Below are 22,415 nucleotides of genomic sequence, written 5' to 3' on the forward strand. Positions count from 1 at the left end.
CAAATGTTCATGTGCTAGAAGTTATCCTCCAGTGTGATGTTAAAGTGATGGAAACGAGAAGGGAGAAGTTTCACCCTCATGAATGGATAAATTCTGGTCAAGCAGAATGGTTTTGGTCTCACGTGAGCAAATTCCCACTAGATTGGGTCGTTATATAAAAGAGCAGGCCTGGTCCCTCCCCAGACTCTTGCTTTCTTTTTTATCATGAGATCCCCTCCACCTGTATGAGCTTCTTCCTGATGCTGAACACTATGCTATTATATGACCAGACAGCCCTCACCAGAGCAGAATAGATACTGGTGCCATGCTCCTAAGCATCCAGCACTATGAGCTACATAAATCTCATTTATTGGTAATGTGCTCAGCCTCAGCTATTTTGTTACAGTAATAGAAATTGAACTAATACACCCATATAGTTGGAGTCTTTAAGACACCACTGTAAATACAGGAGAGATGGGCCATTGTTGTGACATAATGGGTTACTGCACAGCCTACGGTGCTGGCATCCCTAATAGGCATTTGTTTGGGTCCTGGCTGTACCACTTCTGATCCAGTTCTCTGATAATGTGCTTGGGAAAGCAGTGGTGGATGGCTCAAGAGCTTGGGCACTTGCACCCACATTGGAAACCTTGAAGGAGCTCCTGGCTTCTGGCTTTGACCTGGCCCAGTATTGGCTGTTGTGGCCATTTGGGGAGTGAACCCACAGATGAACAACCTCTTTCTCTGTCTCTCTTCCTTTGTCTCTTTTTCCCCCTCCCCTCCATCCTCTCTCTATTTCTCTGTAACTCTGCCTTTCAAATAAATAAATAGATCTTTTAAAAAAATAGTTTGAAGCTGGGGTCAGGAGCTGGAGCCTGAAATCAAAGCCAGGAGCTACAATGTAGGCATATGTGTCTTAACTGCTAAGCTAAAAAATCGCTCCTCAAAAAATCTAAAAGGAAGTAAATTATTTTCTCTAAGCACAAAAATAAAATCAGTGAATTCAAAAGATGTCCATCAGGAAATATCAAAAAACATTAGCAAACATTTAGTTGGATAGACAAAAAAAGAAGATGGAAGTAAATAAAACAAGAAATTAATGGGAAGGCGTTATCACTGGCTTACAGAAGCAAAAGGAATATAACAGCATATTATGCACAATTTCATACCAATACATAAAATAAAATGAAATGGAGCATTTCCTAGAATCACATAAATATCTAAACCGATTCAATAAAAAGCTGTAAATCTGAGTAGGCCTATAATAAGTATTCCATTAGTATTTAAAATAATTCCCCTAAAAAAGTCCAGAAACAAATAAATTCTCTGATATATTACATCCAACTTTCATGGAAAAACTCATAGCCTTTCCCAACAAATGGAAGAAGGACCATACCCTAAGTCATTCAAGAAGGCTAGACTTACTCTGACACCAAACCTGATAAAGGTCACAAATTGCAACTGAAATCCGTAAGTAGCATACTCAAGTCATGAAATTTTCTTCTAAAATCAGACAAGATGAGGATATTCACTCTCAACCACTACTACTCAAAGGAATACGAAATATCCTCAGCCAGACTAGTAAACAATAAAAAGAAATAAGGAAATCAAATTGGAAGGAATAAAGTGATTTCTGTTTATAGAAGCATGGTCTTACATAGATAAAACCATAAAGACTCCCCAAAAGACCAGCCAAGGTACTTGAATGAATTCAGCAGAATTTCAGGGTACAACACCAAAATACAAATATCAATTGTAGAAGCATGCATTTTGGGTAGTGGTTAATATGTTTGTGTCTTACACCAGCATACCCAGGTTCAATTCTCTGCTCCTGATACCAGCTTTCCACTGATGCAACCTTAAGAGTCAGCAATGATAGCTCAAATAATTGGGTTTCTGACATCAACATGGGAAACATGAATTGAATTCCCAGATTGTGCCTCTGGCTTCAGCCCAGCCCTCACAATTGAAGTCACTTGGGGAGAAATGTGGTAGATGGGAGGTTTCTCTCTCTCTCTCTCTCTCTCTCTCTCTCTTCCTCTTTCTCAAATAATAAAAAAATAGTTGTACATCTATATACCAACAACAAATTATCAGAAAGAGGAATTAGTAAAATAATTCCATTTATTACACTTTCAAAAATCACCAAAAACTTTGGAATAAATTCACTAAGTGATGAATGGTATGTATATTGGCAACTATAAAGTATTGACAATATGGGTCAGAATTATGGCACAGTAAATCAGACACCATTTGGAATACCATATCATGTATTGGAGTGTCTGGATTTCATTTCTGCATCTGCTTCCAATCCAGTTTCTTGCTAATGTGCACCTTGGGAGGCAGCAGGAGGTGGATCAAGTTATTGGATCCCTGGCATCCAGTTGGGATTCCTGGATTAAGTTCCAGGCACTTGTCTTCAGCCCAGCCCAGCCCTGAATGTTACAGACATCTGGGGAATGAGCCAGTGGATGAAAGATCTGTTCTGTCTATCTTATCTCCTGCTGTCTCTCTACCTCTTAAATAAATGAAATTTGTTTAACAAAATTAATGACTGAAATTGAGGAAGACACAAATAAATGGAAAACTACCCCTATTCGTGGATCAAAACAATCAATATTGTGAAAACATCTATAGTACTCAAAATGATCTTCAGCTTCAGTGTAATTGCAATCAGATTTCCAATAACATTTTTCAAAGAAATAGACAAAACAATCCTAAAAATGTTATTGAAGGCATAAAAAATTAAGTGAAGCAATATTGAGCACGAGTATAAATGATGGAAACATACACCCTAATTTCAAGTTACATCACAAAGATACAGTAATCAAAACGGTACTGAACTGTTTTAAAGTAGAGACATCAACCAATGCAATAAGATATGAAGCACATAAATAAACCCACATGTGCACAGTCAACTAATGTCCAATCAAGTTGCCAAGAATACATGCTAGCAAAATGGTAATCTCTTTAATACATTGTGTAGGGAAGATTGTACAGCTGCAAAAAAAAAAAAAAAGGAAGAAATGGAATCCTCATCAAACCTTGTGCACAAAGATTAACTAAATAGATTGAAATTATAAAAACCTGATACTGGAAACCTTCTAGAATAAAACATATGAAAAAATGAAACAAATGAAAAATGTCTTTGATATTGGGTTTGGCAGTGGTTTTTAGATATAATGCCATAAGTATTGGCAGAAAAATCAAAGACAGACAAGTGGGACAAAATCAAACTAAGGTTTCTACCCTGCAAAAGAGACAACAAACTAATTGAAAGTGTAAACCTAAAAACAGGAAAAATATTTCCAAACCAAATATCTGCTAAGGAGTTAACAAGCAAAGTACACAAAGTGCATAGAACTCAATGGTAAAAAAAAAAAAAAAAAATCAGTAACCCAATTTTAAAAAAGAGCAAGAAATCTCAATTAATATTTCCCAAAGAGGACAAATAGACAAAAGGTATATGGTAAAGTACTCAGCATTACTAATCATCAAGGAAATGCACATTAAACCACAATTGCATTATCACCTTGACTCTGTTAGCATGGTTATTGCCAGAAAGGCAAAAAGTAGCAAGTATATGTGAGGATGTGAATAAAACAGAATGCTTACATAATGTTGATAGGACTATAAAGTGGCACAACCATCATTGAAAACAGTATAGAGGTTCCTGAAAACTTAAAAGTAGAGCTACCAACTGGCCCAACAATTATATTTCTGAATAAATATCTAAAGGGAATGAAATCAGTACCAAAAAGTGATATCTATATTATCATATCCATTCAAGTGTTATTCAAAATAGACATGATAGAAAATACAGCTTGATTGTGTGATTTCACAATGCACACAAGCATAAAAATATTACATTTTGCACCTTGAACACATACAATTTTTATTGTTAATTATACCTTTTAATAAAGCAGAAAGAATTCCAATAAACTTCTTCGCATAAACAGAAACTACTGTCTTCAAATTTTCACAAAGTCTCAAGTACCCTGAATGGCCAAAACAAAAACAAAACAAAACAAAACAAAACAAAAATAACTTCGGAGAACTTGTACTTTCCAATTTCAAACCTTACTGGATAGCCATAGTAATAAAAACATTGAAGTACTGACATAAGGAGAGACATCTAGACCAATGGAATAGAACTGAGAGTTCATATGTAAGCTCATGCATCTATGGTCAATTTATTTTCAACAAAGTACCCAATTTATTTAATAGGGAAAAAATTCTGATGGACAAATGGTATTAACACAATTGGATTTCCAAGTGCGAAGGAATAAAAGTGAGCCTCTACCTCATAACATATATAAATTGGCTCAATATGAATCAGCAATCTATATATGAGAATTAAATCCACAAATCTATTAGAGAAAAATGGACAAATCTCGTGACACACTATTAGGTAATGGATTCTTATATATAACTCATATCAAAAGCATGAGCAACAAAGAGGCATAAACAAAACCATGAGAAAAAATAGAAATGCATAAATTGTTCCTCATATAAGTTATAAATGTTTATTTTTATTTTTTTCTGATATAAACTTTTGTGCATCAAAGAACACTATGAAGGGAATGAAAAAATAGACTAATAGGAAAAATATTTTTAAATTTAGTAACTGATAAAAGTTAGTATCCAGAATGTAACTACTACAACTCAATAACACAGCAAAAAAAAAGTCCTATTCCAAAATAGCAAAGGACTTTTATAAATATTTCTCCAAAAATATGTACAAGCAGTCACTTAGCTCATGAAAAGATGTTCAATATTACTAGTCATCAGGGAAATGCAAATTAAAATCACAGTGAGATACCACTTCACACCTATGACAGCTACAATTTAAAATATTGAAAACAATAAATGCTGAAGGAGATGTAAAGAAATTGATATCCTTGTACATTCATTCCTGATAACAATGTAAAATAGTACAGCTACCAGGCAAAACACATTTTCTCAAAAAGTTGAATAAAATTCCTATGATCCAGCAATTCCACTCCTACTATAAATGCAAGAGAAATAAATAGGACACAAGACACAAGCAAAAAATTTTATGCCAAAGTTGATTACAACATTATTCACTATAGTCAAAAAAAAGTAGAAATAAAAACAAATTTTCACTAACAGATGAGAAAACAAAATATGGTAAATACACATTATTCAGTCATAAAAGGAAAGAAGCTTGCATGCATGCTACAAAATAAATGTGCACTGAAAACATTATCCTGGGGGAAACGAGAAAGAGAAGAAAGGACAAATGTTGTATAATTTTATTACATGAGGTAGTATCCAGAAAAGACAAATTCATAGACACAGGAAGTACTGAGAAGTCACTAGGGGTAGAGAGGAGAGAAGAATGGTAAATTAATGCTTAATGGACACTGAGTTTCTATTTGGGGTGATGACAAGTTTAGAAATAGATAGTTGTGATGATTGCACATTGTGAAAACGTAAGTATTCAATGTCACTGAATTGTTTTATTAACTTTTAACTGCAGGAATTTTATTGAACACATCTAACTGCAATAAACATTTAACATATAATGTAATGGACATAAAATATGATTTTACATATATAATAATTCTTAATGAGTAGAAGAGAAATTTCAGGGCAATGGGCTAAGGGAGAATGGAGTGTCAATTCAATGTAAATTTTTGCTTTATAAATTTTTAAGCAATTTTAACTTTTATAAAGAAAATGATCTTTTGAATTTAAACACAATCATTTATTTCATAATTCTGTGGACTCTGGGTCATTTATTACTCTTAGTTCATAAATTTTATGACAAATAAAATGCGATCCAAATTCAGTTAAAATATGTAAAAACTGGTGAGTTTCTGTAAAATTTTGTGAGTGAATTATAGATAACACATGTGCTCTGTTTTCTACAAAGTCACCTTTTTCTACATCTATTTTATTTTCTATCTGTTCATCAATGATTTTATAGTATTTGACATGTATAGATTCATTGCATGATATTGAGCAATTACTGAATACCACCAGATATTGCACTGGCAATTTTCCTATCTTACCATATTAAGGAGAAAATACTGAATATACTTTCTTTTTTTAATTTTTTTAAATTTTTTTATTTATTTGACAGGTAGAGTTACAGACAGTGAGAGAGAGTCAGAGAGAAAGGTCTTCCTTCCATTGGTTCACCCCCCAAATGGCCGCCATGGGTAGCGCTGTGCCAATCCGAAGCCAGAAGCCAGGTGCTTCTTCCTGGTCTCCCATGCGGGTACAGGGCCCAAACACTTGGGCCATCCTCCACTGCCCTCCTGGGCCATAGCAGAGAGCTGGACTGGAAGAAGAGTAACCGGGACTAGAACCAGCACCCACATGGGATGCTGGTGCCGCAGGCAGAGAATTAACCAAGTGAGCCACGGCGCCAGCCCCGACTATACTTTCAAGACTGAATTACTTATCAAACTTCACTAGATTTTCCATTATTTCCCACTATTGGCTATTTTTCATTTTGACTGTGGATCTCTACAAAGATAGACACAGAATCAGCCATTTAGCTGGAAGCACTCACTGTGAGTCTTAAACAAATGTGATAGTTTCGAACTTTTTTCCAGAGTGACAAGAAGATTTAGTAGCGACTTGTATTGATTTGCAATTTTCTCTAAAACATAAGGTGTATTGCTCAGGAGATAGTAAAGCTCCTGTTGCAATAGGTCTTATACTTCTTAAAAGATACAGAGAGATTAAATCAGTCACCATCAATACTTGCAGAAACAGGGTAGAGGCTAGGAAAATGATTTCCAGTTTACTTTTCCATTCACAAAATAACTTCTATCATCAGAGTCAGGATCCTTTTGAAAAGGAAAAATAGAGCACTAATTCTAGGGAGAAAGCTAGAAAGAGAACGCTATGCTCTCAACTATTCCCCACCCAGTTTATGTGCTGGAAACATAAACGTCAAATTACTATTGTAAGGATAGTTGGGTCATTTGGGGAGTAATTTGGTTTAGCTGAGGTCATGTGGGTGGGATCCTCAGAGTGACCTAAATGGCTGTACAAGAAGAGGAGGAGAGACCCAAGCTCGCACACTTGCTCTGTCTTGCCCTGATATGCAGCACACACACACTTCCCGCCATGATACATCACAGTGAAGAGACCCTCAGCAGATGCCAACCAGATGGCACCAAGCTCTTGGACTTCTCAACCTGCAGAACCACGAGCCAGAGAACTTCTCTTTGTTACAACTTACTCATTGTCAGGCATTTGTGATAACAATACAAATGGACAAGGAAACCAAAGGTCCGCCTCTTTTATAAATGAAGAAGCAAAGTTTCCAAGAGGGCATGGTTTGGCAACCCCAGGGTGAACTGGAACAGTGGCATCCCCAAGGCTACATCAGAGCTCTCAGACTGAAGGTAGGAATGAAGGAAGCATGTTGAGTTGCCAGCCTTGTTTATTTTTATCCATGTCTGTGAACAGGTTCCTCACAAAGCAAGACAGACACAGCAAAGCTAAATGAGGTAGGAATACCATACGGGAAAACTATGATTAGTCCTTTTATTTTTTATGAGATGGAAACTTCATACACACATCTCTTTTCAGACATTCAACATCTATATGAAGAAACAGTAATGCTTTTAATTTTCTACAGTATTTTCCCATGCCATGCTTTGCAATTTCTAACAAAAATTTCTTTTGCATTAGGAGTCTCCTCTATTTTCTTATGGGCAACTCAATTAACGGATTCAGATAGTTCTTGTTTTCCTTATCATTAAGTTCAAAATTACATTTGATGTATTAAAAATAATTAGGATTTTATCATAGGTAATTTTAATCCAAATAATGCTAAGCCATTTCTAAACTCTTATTCAAATAGCTGTGTGCTGTAACTTCACAGTGTGGATCTAGGAACTGGTTTAAAAGTGAAGAACTTCCTTGTGACAGCTAAATGCCAAGGTTGTGCTTTTGAAAATATACAGCCATTATTATATTATTATTTATCCAATTCCCTCTATTATACCTTCCACTCCTCCTGCCCAATTTGCAAGACGAGTCATTGAAAGACACAGCACAACACAAAATGGCCTGAACGAGCATTGATTTACATTATTCATATTTTATGAAGCAAAAATTAGCTAACACAATAGCCATTGTGTGGTGAATACAGTAAAAGGTGAACACAGACATAACCAGATTTTTTTTACGCATGGCCATCTCTAATAATATTATTCTGCATAGTTAGTTTTCTGTTTTCAGGTGAAGGCTTAGAGCACCCACTGAGGAGAAAAGATTTTCAGTGTCAGTGAAGTTAAAACATGTCAGCAGCAGTTTCCTTCTGTGAATATTGTCTCACATGAAAGAGAGGATGGATGGAATTCATATCTGAAACAAGACAAGATTTTCCATCTGACCTCATTACGTGTTTCTCTGGAGTGCATCCCTGGGTTTCTGCCGGAACTGAATATGTTGTGGGGAAACCAAATATAAAACCGCTCAGGACTGCCAGAACTGACGGATCTTAATAAGATGGGGTATTTATTGTTTTGCCACAATCATCTCTTAACTCTAAAAGTCATTATGAGGTGCAGGATCCCTTTGTTAGAGCAAGCCCCTTAAGTGAAGGCGTGCACTAATGAAAGGGTTTATGCGGCACGGCTGGGAGCAAAGAGGGAGCAGCATTACTGTATATCACCAAGATTTATACGGAGAAATTTTTATGAAAAGATTTTTAGAGACTCGACCATTGTATCCTTATAAATAATTAAGCATACAAATTATCACTGCTACAATACAGCCAGTTTCCTTTCCTGTGAGTGCTGGTGATCGATTCAAGAATGTATCTCTTTAAAGGGATTTATAGCATTTTTCATTGTTCCCTGTCATACTAGAAAATTATTCAGAGGTCTGAAATAATAGAAAACTTTCCCCTAGATTAACTCAGTGCTATTCTGAGGGTTTTTGCTTATTCTACTCTATCATAAAGAAAGGCTTCCTTTCTTTCAGGTTTATTTGTACAAAAGTTTATATGTACATATCCATGGTTATATTTACATGTCATGGGAATGAATAAAGAAATATGACATTGTTTATGTTACTATGTGTCTATATATGTTGATATACATATACAAACTTTGTTCTATTTTTTAAGATGTAGTCAGTGTGGGGAAAACACTAGTTAGGACTCCAAACACTACCGCCATTAAAATATGTTTAAATAGGCTTTGATCTATTCTTGTAAATTAAATTAAATACCACTATACTAAAAAATGAACCAATGCCATTAAACTGTTCAAAAAAGCTAATTATATTGATTTCTCTATGTATAGACATGAATTTTCATTTCTGGTGAAATTAATATCAGTCTTCTGTATTTATTTAAACTAAGTAACTTGACATGCATTTTAGATTTTCAGTTACTAAAGTAACATATTATTAAACAAATTTTTCTTATGTTGTACATTTTATACACAGTAAAAATCAAACTATAGAATCTAGCAAACAGGCTACCTTGGACAAGATTTGGGGGTTTAATATAGTCATCTGGCCAATACAATAACTATGGATAGTAAATATTTCTAGCATACAATGAACCATTTAATTTACTATTGAGGAGGATGCATCTTTTGTAAACTGGAAGGCTGTGTGATATGTAACACTTTTGCTTTATAAAATATGTTTTAGTCAGAAAGCAGACATTTATTAAGCATTTTGCTTAATGCTGAGGATGCAGATATGAAGAAGAGGCCTCTCCAATCATGAAGAAAACAAAATATGGCACTCTCAGCCATGTGTAGTACTGTCTGTGAAAAAGCAAATTGCAATCACTCAAGACTGGCATTCCACCTTCAAGGAAGCAGAGCCTAATCCCCACCCCTTGGAGCGATAGCGACCCATTTCCAAAGAGCAGATGAAGGAAAAGGAAAATTAGTTCCTTCACAGTGGAGAAGAAAGAGGAAAGTAAATTGTTGACTATGGTCCATGGATAGCATGACTTGACGTGATGAGAAGGGATCTTCACCTCTTCACTGCCTGCCCCAAAGCGTGTAACCCCAGACCAGGCTGAGCGGCCCATTAGATGAACATTAAATAAGAACAAACCGGCTGACAATTCTACAAGATACCTAGCCAGTACTCCTCAGGACTGCGAAGATCATAAAAAAATAAGACAGAATTTGTCACAGACCAGGGAAGACTATGGATCAATGATATGTCAACAAAATATAGTGTCCTGGACATAAGGAAAACATGCAAGGCTAACAGGAGAAGTATAAATAAAGTCTGCAGTTCACTTAAAAAAATGTAACCATGGGGGGTGGGCACCATGGCTCAGTTGGTTAAACCTCCGCCTGTGGTACCGTCATCCCATAAGGGCACCGGGTTCTATTCCCGGTTGCTCCTCTTCCAGTCCAGCTCTCTGCTGCGGCCTGGGAAGGCAGTGGAGGATGGCCCAAGTGCCTGGCCTCCTGCACCCGCATGGGAGACCAGGAGGAAGCACCCGGCTCCTGGCTTCAGATCGGTACAGCGCTGGCCATAGTGGCCATTTGGGGGGTGAACCAACGGAAGGAAGACCTTTCTCTCTGTCTCTCTCACTATCTAACTCTGTCAAATAAATTTTAAAAACTTTGAAAAATGTACCTGTAATTTTAAACCTGAACAAATAACTTTTGTATTAGGAGTGAGAAACTTTGAGTTCATTAACAGTAAGTAAATTATAAATTATCTTTAATTATGGATTCACAACTTGCCATCTGTGACAAGGTATTTGTTTGCTATTTGATGTTACCTGGCTATATGGATTGCTGAATTTCTCATTCTTTGTCATTAAATAGCTTATAATTGATATTTACCTTCATTGCCTGGTTAACATGGGTTTTATTTGGAAAACTATGAAAATTTAGTTTTTTGAGATATAGTCTCATCTGTTCCTGTATCCCAAAACCCCTGAATCTCCTATATTTTTGTAAAGTATAGGTTTATTCCTTTTAGTTTTAAAATTTGATAATTTTAACAATTTGCCACATTCCCCTCAAATGTAGAATTATATACATACATATATATGCTATTTTTTTCTTGAAAATAGATATATTAACATCAAAACATGAGGAATTCATATTGAACATGGATGCAGAAAACTTCAAACCAATTCCTGCAACTTTAATCCAACAACACATCAGAAGATCATCCACCCTGACCAGGGGGATTTATCTCAAGAATGCAGAGAAGGTTTAACATACATAAGTCAATAAAGGTTTAACATACATTAGTCAATAAATGTGATACATCATATCAACAAAATGAAGAATAAAAATGTGATTATCTCAATAGATGCAGAGAAAGCATTTGGCAAAATAAAACATCCTTTCCTGATTAAAAAATCTTAAAATACTGAGTATAGAAGGGATATACTTCAATATAATAAAAGCATTATCTGACACACCATCAGCCAGCATCATATAGAATGGGGGAAAAGTTGGGAAGTATTTCCACTCAGATCAGATGAGAATGTCCACTCTCAGCACTATTATGCAATATAGCTCTGGATGTTTTAGCCAGAGCCATTAAGCAAGAGAAAAGACATCAGAGCCATACAAATAGCAAAGGAAGAAGTCAAATTATCCCTGTTTTTGGATTACGTGACCTTTTATATAGGGAACACAAAAGCAAAAGACTTCGCTAGGAGACTTTAGAACTAACAAGAGTCTCACTCATTTATCATAATCCCCAGAAACTCAACCCTACACAGCCTGCTTCTAAACTGTCCTCTCATTTTGTTCATATTAACAATATAATTGGACCCATTTTGTTTTTATGCCCATTATGCTTCATCACTTTCCATATCAATCCACATATCAATACTCATTGTCAATTATATCTTTCTGGGAAAAGGAAGAAAATTTGACATTTGAGGTTTGTACAAATCTATGTGGGCACTGCCCTGACACTCATATTTTTTAAATGTACTTTGTATTGATTTTGATTGTTTTTAGATTTTCTATAGGATTGCTCCACATTTTCTGTGCTCTCAAAGGCCAAATTTTATTCAAAACATTTAGCACTCAGTCTTAATTTCTGCTGGCCAAGACAGATTCCTGGATTCAAAGTGTCTTTCCCGCAGTCCTCATATTCCTTCAAACGCCTGCACAGTGCATTTCCATCAGAACTACGCACACTCAATCCCAAGTGGATATCATTTCTGATCTTGACTGAAACCCTTCTCTACAAAATCACCAATGATCAGTTTCCAATTCCAATAACATTATTTTTTTTTCCTTCTTCAGAATCTAACACCATGGGATAACTGCCTTTTCAAGTATTTCTGGGCTTTTCCAATTTCAGGTTGCTCTAATAAGCCTCCTATACTTCAGTCTAGTTATTTATACCTACTTTACCAGGTGTTTTTCATTTTTACTCTAAAAGTAAGTTGTAAAACTTGGGATTCCATTCTATAGTCCAATTACCTGATTTTGGACTTAGACTCCCCATTTCTCTGCTTTCTGATTTTGAACAAGCCACTTCACTTCACATACTTCAATGTTTTTATCTTTGAACTCTTGATTCTAATGACCTCTATATTAAATTGTTGTATGGTTTAAATGAGTTAATAAACATAAAATATCTTAGAACTCTTTATCTAGACTGTACTAGATAAATATTTTTTTTTTTTGACAGGCAGAGTGGACAGTGAGAGAGAGAGAGACAGAGAGAAAGGTCTTCCTTTGCCGTTGGTTCACCCTCCAATGGCCGCCGCGGCCGGCGCACCACGCTGATCCGATGGCAGGAGCCAGGAGCCAGGTGCTTTTCCTGGTCTCCCATGGGGTGCAGGGCCCAAGCACCCGGGCCATCCTCCACTGCACTCCCTGGCCACAGCAGAGAGCTGGCCTGGAAGAGGGGCAACCAGGGGAAACAAATAAGTAATCAACAAATAAACAGATGAATGCGTATATATATTTGAATAGTGACATGAACATAAAAACAAAGCAGGGCAGAAGAAAGAAGATGAATGGAAGGTGATGCTTCAATTAAACTATTAGTAAAGGAACCCTGGAGAACACGTGACAGTCCAGCTTCTTCCTGTGAAGAGCTTAACTAGGCAAAGATCTGGGGATCACAGCAGCAGTGATAAGGCTCTGGGTGGTAATGAACATGGTCCTTTGAGAAACAGCAGCAAGGTCATGGTGTTAAAGGTTATCCAATCTGAGGTCTTGTCCCGGATGGATTTAAAGGAAAATAGAAAAATCAGAACTGAAATGCCCAAACAAAACATCAGATGTCACCAAAAATGCAATGGGAGTGAGATGGACCCAAATTATGAAATGTTTAGTCCCTTGATTTCTCTGATTTTCATATTTTTAGTTATCTTGATTTTTAGCTAAAAATTCAATTATGAGTTGTACCAGAATTGTTTACAAAATATGGATTTTAACCAAATGTGCTCATGCGTTTACTAAATATTCACTATTTATAAAAGTTATGCTCCAGTTCCACATTTGAAGAAAGCCAATGTTCATGTTGTTTTGTAAGACTGAGGCAATTCTGTAAATAAATATACATCTCAAGATATTTCAAAAGCATTGGAAAGACATATTTTCATATAATAATGACAGCATTAGGATTTTCCATGAAAAACATGTGAGTTTTAGTCTAAAGCTATTAAAATTAGTTTCAAAAAATTCAGACTATGAGACCAGAGAAATTAGTTCAACACAACAATTACACATGGCACTTATGGCTATAAGTGATTTAATATGTAACATACTTTTTAAAAATTGACATAGCCTAAAAAATTAACTCCAAATGTGAGCAGTGCCCAAAACAACCATTAAAATTTAGGGTGTGTCAATGTTTTGCCTTCAAAACTTATTTTTTCTCCCCTCCTTCGTAGTTTATTACTCAAATGCTAAAACTACCTATGGGCAAAAATACCGTTTAAGGGAAAAGACATTTAGGACACATGGAATCGTTTTCGTTTGTGTATTTGTTTTTTGGTGGTTATTTTGTTGCCTCAGATCTTTATCCTGGGAAGATAATCTAGGAATTCTGTGCACTCAATTTCTGTAGATCCATGGGTGAGTTAGGATGGACTGGCAGACCTAGTTTAGAAATCTCCTACTTTGGTTCACATAAATCAAATCCTTAACCCCATTGTAACAGAGAGCGTTTTATTTACAGATGCCCTCATTAGCCCTTTTGGTGTGGAAACAGACACCTTCTTGGCTTCTATTAGTCCCCTCCAGATTAAATTACCTGCATCAGAACTCGATTACACCACCAGTCGAGCTAGCGCTGTGTAGCAAAGCAACATTGGGAGGGAGTGAATGGTTATCAAGAGAAAGTTTACTTCCAGTGTTAAGAATTAATTTCGCTGAATTGGTGCAGTGCAAGTGGTAAACACAATCCCCTCACTGTTGTTTGTCAGGGTGTGTTATATCACCCTGGATTGCTTTGTCAATAATCTGTCTGGCCTGCAAGCTAAAAATCTAAGATTGCTCGAATGACTGACAGGCTGGAGATAGCTGATAATTCTAAGGAATTGGAGGTGTAAAATCTTTAAGGACCATGTCTACAGTATAAATGCCAGGGTATCTCCACATCACTCTGTACTCACAAAGGCAACAGCATTGTTAATGGCAGCCTGTCTGTCCATCAAGTTTGCTACCGGCGGATTTATCCCTCTTTTACTCCTTATCTTTCTTTGCTGTGTTGATTTCGAAACCAGCTGCAGAATAAATTGCCTCTTGTCTTCACCTCCTACACTGAGTACAATGATATGTTCTGTAAAGCTTAAAATCATGGTGTTTTTCAAACACTCCTTCTTCAGAGCACTGACTTCTAATTTTGTTTGTTTATGAATATGTATTGTTTTTTTCCTCTTGTGGAGGCCTTTAGTAGAACACTAAAAATGATGCTTATTTATTTTGCAAGTGCTCAAAATCAAGATAAAGGTGTGTATGACAACTCATAGAGAAGAAATAAATAGAAACCTTCAAGATAATCTTTTTTTTCAGTGTTTTGAATAACTCCTTAGATCTGCTCTGTTTTAGTCAAATTGCTAAAATTAATAGATGGTTCAATAATTTCAGGATATTTATCATAGCTGCATTAAATGATTGTGGGAGTTTAGTGAAGTTAAAAGTACCCCTCCTTTAATAACATCTATCCATTTCCACTTTGGTAACATGTGATCAGAAACAGAGAAGACAGCTGTGGCCAGGAAGATTTCAGTATCTAGATCAGAGTTTATGAATAATTTCCAACTTCTGCAGCAACCAGAATCCTCCCATGCTGCTGCTGGGTGTGTAGTTAGAGACAATCATTTGGTAAAACTTTGGCTAAGGGTTGCTGTTGTGCCAAAGGCAGTTAAGACGCTGACTACAGTGTCTATATCCCATTAGCCCATTAGAGTGCTGGTTTGAGTCCCAGCTGCTCCACTTCTTATCCAGCTCTCTGCTAATGCACCTGGGAAAGCAGCAGAAGATTGCCAAGTGCTTGGGACCCTGCACCCATGTGGGAGACCCCAAGAAAGCTTCCGGCTTCAACGTGGCCCAGCCCTGGCTGTTGGTGCCCGTTTGGGGAGTGAATCAGCAGATGGAAGATCTGTGTGTGTGTGTGTGTGTGTGTGTGTATCTCCCTCTCTCTCTAACTCCACCTTTAAAATAAATAAAATAAATCTTAAAAAAGTACTTTGGCTAAACATGATCACACACACCTTGATGATCCAACAACTGCTCTCCCAAAGGTGTAAAGAAATGCATTCTTCAGAAAACATCTAAAAGAATATTTACAAAAGCCAAAAGTCCCCCCTAAAATATGAACAACTTCATGTATAAGACTATTTTCAATATGGTTAAAATTAAACAACCCAAGTGTGGACCAATGCTGAAATGGGCAGATATACATTATATACAACAAATGCAATACAGCAATGAAAGTGAAGAAGTTATTACTATCCATGACATTCAGACCTTTATCCCAAGTAAAATGTTAAGCCAAAGAAACTAAAATATACACTGAATGATTCTATTTACGTAAGTTTCAAACTGGACTGTAGGTAATTGGGATAGAGTTGAACTTTGGCCTGAGGAGACTTCTGGAATCCTGGTAACATTGTGTTTCTTGATTTGTGTATCTGTTACACACTGAGTTCACTTCTTTGTGAGCTGGATTAACTTTTTATTGATGCACAATAATTGTTCCTACTTAGAAAGTACTTGTGATGTTTCAAATCAAGTACACATTGTGCAATATCAAATCAGAGTAAGGCTATACATCTCATCAATCATTTATCATGTTTATGGTGAAACCGAAAATCCTTTCTTCTAGCTTTTTAGAAATAAACAATACATTAGTGTGATTTATGGTAGTATTACTGTGCAATAGGACACTAAAACTTATTTCTCCAGTCTTCCTGTAGCTTATATACATTAACTGGCCTTTCTCCATCATTTCCTCTCCTCTTCTCTCCACATCCTCTTAACAGTATGTGCACTTAATGTTTCTGAATATTTCAACACCTATGTTACTCTTTTTGAAAGGTTTAGTATTAGAAAAAGTGAAAAAAAATTAAGTGTCCAAGTTTTCAGGTAGGATTTGCAATTACATATCAAATTATAATAATCAGGTAATCTCTTATATTTTATCTAAATGGTACTTCTTGATTCTTTGCTGAAGGAGACAAAAGTAAGAAGATGGGAAAAGAAGGCATTAGATAAATATGACAATCTGTGAAAGGCATACATGTACTAAATTGATCAGGGTAATAAAGTGTAATTTAAATATTGCCTTGAGTATTTACAGACACATAGAAATATACTACTTTATGTAGATTTAAATGAACATTGTGATTTCCTACATTGATGTGCAATGAAAACAAAGATTTATCAATTATTTGGTAGCAAAAAGAAACTTATTCTTGAATTTCACTTAGTATCCAAACAGAAATATTCATTGGTTTTTATTTGTACTGAATGTTATATGCAAAATCAGAAAAAATCATCCATTCATTCATCATTTTTTGAGCACACACATTTCAGGATTGAGCACTACACTAGGATCAAGGCTATAGAAGCCAGATGAAGGCCTTTCTCCTCCAGTATCCCTGTCAGGTGCTTAACATTCATCAGGTTATTTCAGTGTAATCTTAGGGTGCTCTATTGATTTCAATACCTGACTAAAGGTGAGGACTGATGATTTATTTTCCTTCTTAGAGCATGACCCTTGGGAAGCAATATTTGGCCATGATGTAGTTCTGTCAAGGACCCCTACCTTTATTGCCCTGCCTTCCCCAGTCTTTGAACTTTCCTCTTCAACAACGACATTAAAAGATATATTCGCAAATTTTAATTCATTTAATACCTGTGACAGTAATTAAATAGGCAAATTCATTATCATCATTACCACTAGACTTTTCTTATTACCACTGCTTTGAAATAAAATAAATGAACAATTAGAATAGAAATCTATTATCAAAATTGTCATGCATGCAAAAAAAAAAAAGATTTCACTCCTCAGAATGATGTATTCTTTTTTTTTTTTTTTTTTTTTTTTTTTTTTTTTTGACAGGCAGAGAGTGGACAGTGAGAGAGAGAGACAGAGAGAGAAAGGTCTTCCTTTGCCGTTGGTTCACCCTCCAATGGCCGCCGCTGCAGCCGGCGCACCGCGCTGATCCTGGCAGGAGCCAGGAGCCAGGTGCTTTTCCTGGTCTCCCATGGGGTGCAGGGCCCAAGCACCTGGGCCATCCTCCACTGCACTCCTGGCCATAGCAGAGAGCTGGCCTGGAAGAGGGGCAACCGGGACAGAATCCGGCGCCCCAACCGGGACTAGAACCCGGTGTGCCGGCGCCGCAAGGTGGAGGATTAGCCTATTGAGCCACGGCGCCGGCTCCAGAATGATGTATTCTTAAATTGTCATGGCAACAGGAAGATACAGTTTCTGGATCTAAAATTTTATTTAAGCAATTTTAACTTAATGTTTCCTTATAAAACCTGTTGTAATTCAAAAATTCTGCTGTTTTGAAAGTTTTAGCAACTATTTCTTAATGTGAAAGTATTTTAGGCATATTTATCTTACTACTTTGTCTTGAAAACACTCTTTTTTAGTTCAGCTGTATTTATAACAATGCAAAATTAGATTTTTGATGACTTTTCTAGTAGTGTTAACCATTTCTATCTCATCATTAAACCAGTTGCACTCATTTAATACACTTTAATGTCTTATACAATATCTGATTATATCTCATCAATGACATTTTTAATCTGGATTTTTTGTAATCTCTAGCTTTAAAGAAATTTTAATTTGTACCCATGTCTTTATTTTAAAATTAAAGCCATACCAAGCCATTTAATCAAAAAAAAATTTGGCCTTTTCTCTAAATTACTTTATGTTGCAGTAAAATCTGTCTTCAGGCTGAATGACAGGAACACACTTTTTTTTTTCTCCCATGAGCTTTCAGAAAACCTGTATAGTCTCTCGGGAAGCTGCCATCACCATGGGCATAACAATTTCAACAGTTTTAAATGTGCAACTCAGGGAGACACAACTAGTTGATTGTAGGTGGTGTTCTAATTAAAACAGATTTGTTGACTCTTATATTCCTATGCAAGCTATCAGGTCATAATGATTTTCAAGGTTTACTAAAGGTAAACAAACACAATATTACTTATTCATGAAAGGAGAAATGTGTCCAAGGGACTTTGATTAGGCCAATCTGGCAAACTGCTTGCTTGGAAAAGGAAGGGTAGGTTAAGGAGAGACATTGTCCTAGAATATATAAATTTGACCAGAAAGAAAATATTCAAAATATTTATATGCAAAATGTGTCATGAGAAAAGTGGCATTTTCAGATGTTCTTCTAAAGACATCTGCAGACAAACTAGTCAGCAAGACTCTTGGGAAGTTATTTCAGACTAAATGTAACTTATAAGGGCCTGAGTGGTTTTTGCATCAGTTGAATAAAAGAAGAGAAAAAATGTAAGACAGTATGAGTAAATTTATCACTAAAACTGGTTGACTTGTAGATGTTGTAATAACATTTCTAAAATGGTTAATATGTGAAGTAGACATTTATACACCATTGGGTATGCCATATGAATGATTCATGTTGTCTGAAAAATACTAAACTTGTTGTGTGAAGTTTTGTCACCACACCGTCTCTCTGCTTTGTGATTCAAAAAATTTTAATCATATAAAACTACATCATAATAAAATTATGAAACAAATTCCCACTTGGTACTATAAAATTGATTCCCACTTGAATATCCATAGACACTATGATGGACTTCCATAAACAGATGTAGCAAAACTGTCCAGTCAGAAATAGCTTTGAAGTGACCTGTAGCAAGTTTACCTCTTTAAGCCTAATTTCCTCATCTATAAATTGGTGACAATCATGGTATTTATCACCAAGATTTTATCAGCAGTTTATTAATATGCAGCTGTGAAAGTCAATTGGCATTTTCACCATGGTGCATTGAAATGAGCTTTGCCAGATCACTATTTCCCACTTAACAGAGCTGATAATTCTTCGGGCTATTTCAGCTTCACAACATAGGGGCCATCATCCCTTTATTCTTCAATAGTCGCTTACTCACTACTTTTCCAACCTGTAGCAGCAGTTTTGTTTTTCCCTTGATGCCTTTATTACCCATTTCATTCCAAAGCAAATTCTACATGTTTCAAGTTTTTGTGAATAGCAGGCACTCCATTTCTGGTACGCATTTCTGTATCAACTATTTATTGTCAGTTTTCAAAAACACAAACTTAGTGACCTGGAGCAACAAGAACTTATTACTTTGCACAGTTCTGTAGTTGAAATGGACTAGTCTTGCCTGGGATCAATCATATGGCTGCTTTCCAATGATTCGTTGGATGGGGACTGAGCTTAGCTAGGAAGTGCAGGTCTTACTGATTTTAGAGTCTTTCGTTCCCAAACAGACTACAGCAGTTACTTCAGCAGTATTCCAAGGGGGGGGGGGGCAAGATCCAATGTCAAAGTGTATATTAAGCTTCTATTTCCATTACACATGCTAGTGATATGTTGTTCTAATAAGTTATATTACCAAAACTAGAGTCCATGTTGAAAAGGAATAGTAAAGAAAGTGCTATGACCCAGGTAGGGCATTACTACAGCAAAAAACAGAATTAACCATTGAATGGATTAAAAGAAATAATTGATAGTAAGCTTTCAGCATAAGCCTAATCTATAATAGGTATTTAGTGAATTTCAGTTACTAGGAACACATTCTTAAGGAAACCCCTAATTCTATATTTATTTTAACTGCCACTAAAGTTTTTGTAGATAATCTCTGTTTTTTCCCAAACTCACCTTAACTCAAGACATGGTATATGATATAACTCCTAAACCAATTTCAGTGTCAAAATATATGAATTTTAAGACTTTTACTGAAGATTCCCTAGAGCAATATGTCAGCGATTTTCCTTTTCTTAGAAATTCCCCCATTCCCATCTCTCTGACTTGAACAAGTAACACAGCAAAAAATCTCAAGCTTGGAATCATAGATTTTTAAGTAAAATATTTTAAACCGAGAAATATTAATAGACTGTTATACTAAATAGCTGTTAAGGATACAAAAAAGAACAAGATAATATCACTGAAATTATTAAGTTTACCATCTGACACTTCCAGCTGGCCATAAACAAAGCATTAAGATCAATGAGCTAACACGTGTTTAAAGTGCTTCAGGTGCACAAAGAAGCAATTGGGAATGTCAGCAACATAGGCTCTTATTCCAAATAGAATAGAGCCGGCAGCATGTGTCGGTCGTGTCGTGCACAGTGCTTTCTGGAAACTCTCTACTTATTAGAGTGTTTTCTTTTGTGTTTCTCTTTCCCATTCTCTGGAACTTGAACTGATTGCCTCTGGTGTATACTAACTGCAGACCTTCCTGCTGGTGTCCTGACACAGAATCAAGCTCACAGTTTCCACTCTCACACCTGCTATTACCCTCTTCTTCAAATACACCATTTATCTTGACAGTAAGTAAACTTATCTGGGGAAGTATTCCTTGTGGGACTGCAGTTTGTCTTTTGGATTATCTGAAAGATCAAATTTTAAGTCCTCCTTTGATACTAAAAACAGGTCTTTTGCTTCTATGAGCAAGCTTCTGAAAGTATCTTTTCATTTCAGGTGGAAAGCACATCCAACTGATGGCAGTAAACATCATTTATGTTCACGTGTGGAAGATGCTTTTAATCTCCTGCTTTTTTTGTATCGGACTGATATACAGGATAATATTGTTCAAGAAATTCTATCAAAATAGTCTCTATATGCTTCTGAGTAAGACATTAGCTGTCAGGTGAAAGAAAAATAACAGACAAGATTAGAAGAAGCTCTACCAGCTAAGCAACTTTTGTGTGTGTATGTGTGTGTGCACGGTGTGTACAACTTTGACGCTGTAGTGATCACCATCTTGAGGAAGGAAAGTTTTTTATGTATATAGATAGCATTCCAGAAATAAGATGGATTAAAGTCACACAGAGAAGCTATTAAGATTGTCATTTGTTGAAGATGTTCAATAACTAGATTGCTTACAGCAAGATTATATTGTGAATGAGATAAACCATATGTGATGAAATGGCTTGGCAGGAATTAAGGGTGTGGATAATCCCACAAAGTGCCAAGATGGCAGAATAGGGAGGGAGCTTGCAGTTCTAGTCTAGAGAAACATAGTTTTAAAAAAGTGGAGGGGCTGACCCTGTGGCATAGCAGGTAAGGCTGCCACCTGTTGTGCCGGCATCCTACAGGGGCACCGGTTCAAGTCCCAGCTGCTCCACTTCCAATCCAGCTCTCTGCTATGGCCTGGGAAAGCAGAGGAAGATGGCCCAAGTCCTTGGGCCCCTGTACACATGTGGGAGACTTAAAGAAAGCTCCTGGCTCCTGGCTCCTGGCTCCTGGCTCCTTGTTCGGATCAGCCATTGGGACCAATTGGGGAATGAACCAGTGTGTGGAAGACCTCTCTCTCTCTCTCTTCCTCTCCTTCTCTCTCTGTGTAACTCTGCCTTTCAAATAAGTAAATAAATCTTAAAAAAAAGTGGAGAGAGTACAAACTCAGGGATGAATTAGGGAGAAAACCGAAGAGGAAACTCCATGCAAATTAGAGGAACACTGTGGACCTACATGGAGGGTGTGGATGTACACAACTCAGGACCTCAGCAGCCAAGTGTCCATCAATTGAAGACTAGATAAAGAAATTATGGTATATATACACCATGATGTGAATACTACTCAGCATTAAAAAAATAACAAAACCTTGTTTTTTTGCAAAAAGATGGATGAAACTGGAAAGCATCATACTTAGCAAAATAAGCCAGTCATAAAAATACAAATACTGTATGCCCTCCCTGATCTGTGATAACTAATAGAGTACCAAAATGTAATCTATAGAAGTAAAAATGATACTTTGAGATGCAATGACTTTGAACAGCCCTTGATTTGACTAATGAGGAGC

The sequence above is a fragment of the Oryctolagus cuniculus genome, chromosome 14 (assembly GCF_051225735.1).
Source record: "Oryctolagus cuniculus isolate XC-2025 breed Fujian yellow rabbit chromosome 14, ASM5122573v1, whole genome shotgun sequence".
Taxonomy (NCBI): Eukaryota; Metazoa; Chordata; class Mammalia; order Lagomorpha; family Leporidae; genus Oryctolagus; species Oryctolagus cuniculus.